The sequence below is a fragment of the Echinops telfairi genome, unplaced genomic scaffold (genome assembly GCF_000313985.2).
Source record: "Echinops telfairi isolate 266 unplaced genomic scaffold, ASM31398v2 ScPeMD7_7469;HRSCAF=8507_1, whole genome shotgun sequence".
NCBI classification, from domain to species: Eukaryota; Metazoa; Chordata; class Mammalia; order Afrosoricida; family Tenrecidae; genus Echinops; species Echinops telfairi.
In genome coordinates this window covers 114,748,946-114,751,534 of record NW_022111373.1, presented here as the reverse complement: position 1 = coordinate 114,751,534, position 2,589 = coordinate 114,748,946, and positions in this window count along the sequence as shown.

Below are 2,589 nucleotides of genomic sequence, written 5' to 3'. Positions count from 1 at the left end.
TTTTTTTTCTGAAAAAGAGGTGGTAGGTCAAATAAGCTTGGGAACCTATGTTTTACTAGATTTACCTAGTTACTACAATCAAGTCATCTCAGCCCTCTGAAGTAGGGGCTGTTGCCAACCCCTATTTCACTGAGATGAGTTTCAGCAAGTTGCCCAAAATCATGAGGTCAGAAAACTAAAACTTTAACTCCACAGTCTGAGTTGCCTCCACTGCCCTGGACCACTTTATCCACCTTCTTCTGGAGGACTCTCGCATCAATGTAGGGGTCTTTTCTGGATGCTCTTTCATACTCCCCACCCCCACCCCGCCATCCCCCTGGGTGACATGACTCTTGGGGGGGTCCATGACTAAATTCCTTCACCCACTTCTTGTGGGCAAAATTGTGTATTGTTCACCACAACATCCCCAGTGCCGGTCATAGGGTAAGCAACACATTTATTGCTGTTGCTATTGGTCACTGCAATGCATGCTGACCCCGTGCAAACTGAGACCAAACCCTGTCCAGCCCTGCCCCTCCCTATGACCGGTTGTGCATCCTGAGTTGGTGTTTTCAAGAGCTGGTCTTCCCCGTCAATTGGCAGGCTTTTCTTCTTAGTCTGACATAGTCTGGAAGCTCTCTTGACACCTGCTCAGCCTCACAGCAATACACACGCTTCCTCTGACAGGTGCATTGACCAGCAATCTCCCGTGGGTCTCCCACATGGACAGTGAAAACCCTACCATGGAACCAACTCTTAATATACACTTACATTCATCGATATGAAATGAATTCCAAGCAGTCAGTGTTGATATCTATCTGGGTAGTCTCTTCTTTCAATGTTTCTCAGTCTGGGCCTTATCAGCAATTTTGACGAGACAATTTTCATCGGGCGGGATTTCCTGAAAACTACATGCATTTGGCATCTCTGTGAAGTCCTAATGGCACAGTGGGTTAAGTGTTTCCACCCAAAAGGTCAGCAGTTTGAACCCACTAGCCACTCCTCAGGGCAAAGATGTGGCAGTCTGTTTCTGTAATGACAAGCCTCAGAAACCCTATAAGGCAGCGTGGGTCATGGCCCCTTTGGGGGTCGAACAACCCTTTCATAGGGGTCCCCTAAGACCATCATAAAACACATCTTTCCAATGGTCTTAGGAACCAAGACACGGCTCTTCTACCCGTCTCCAGGCGGGTCCACCCACACACAGATATGAGTACCTAGCGTAAAGACTGTTACCCATGCTACACCATGCTTCAAGACAAATTTTCATTTCTTTGTCATTAGAAAAAATATTTCACAATATAGAATTACATGTTGTTTTTGTGATTAATGACTATGCTTTAGTTGTGTTCAATTTGTAACAATGAAAATACATCTTGCATATCAGATATTTACATGACAATTAATAACAGTAGAAAAATTACAGTTGTGAAGTAGTAACGAAAATAATGTATGGTTGGGGGGGTCACCACAACATGAGGAACTGTATGAAAGGATCGCAGCATTAGGTAGATTGAGAACCACTGCTATAAGGCAACGCAAGTCTGCCATATAGGGTTCCCAGGAGTGAGAATCCACTTAACAACATTGGGTTTGATTTGGGGGGGGGAGGCCTTCGCACCGAATATTGGTAGTTCTCTGTGCCCAAGCCCTCACCTTCATCACCATCCATCCTCATTTCTCAGCCTCCCAGCCGCATTGCTGTGACAATCGAAAATAACTCCTACACATTTTTCATGACCCCTGGGAAGTACTTTCCCAAGATCGAGAAAGATGGTTTTGATTTGGGGGAAATAGACTTCCTTTGAATCAGGCCCTCACAATGTTGATTGTGCTTTCATATTCCATCTCTAACCCCTTTGTTAGTTACCTCACATCTACAAGCTCCTTCCAGCCTGGCACTGTGTCCTGTCTGCTGTATAAGATATACGAAACCATGCAAGATCCTAGGTTCTTTTGTGAAATCATGGAACTAAAACTTAGAGATCAAGTCTGTTCCTTTTGTATTGCCTTCAGGGTCTTTCCTCTGTCCACCTGGTAGATTCTGTATATACTAGTATGCACAGATTATACATCTGATGTCAGCAATGATAGCCCTCATGACACATCCTCTTCCAAATCTGGCTTGGATTTCTGGAAGTTCCCTGTTTATGTACTGCAAACCGTTTTTAATTTACCTTTAGCAAAATTTTCCTTGTACGTGACTTTAATGATACTTCTTAATAATTTCTAAATTCTATTGGATAACCTTTCTGTGGAATGGGCACACATGTGGATCTCTTCCAGTTGGTTGGCTAGGTAACCATCTTCCAAAGTTCTTGGCCTAGACTAGGTAGTGTTTCTAGCACTGCATTGGTTTGCTGAAACATTCCATTTGGAATTCTATCTCTTCCTGGAGCCTTGTTTTAAACAATTACCTTCAGTGCAACTTGCACTTCTTCATTCAGTACCATTGGTTCTTGATCATATGCTACTTCATGAAATGGTTGAATATCAACTAATTCTTCTTGGTACAGTAACTGTGTATATTCCCCATCTTCTTTTTTATGTTTCCTGCATCATTCAATAGTATGCCTGTAGAATCCTTCAACATTTCAACTTGAGCTTTGA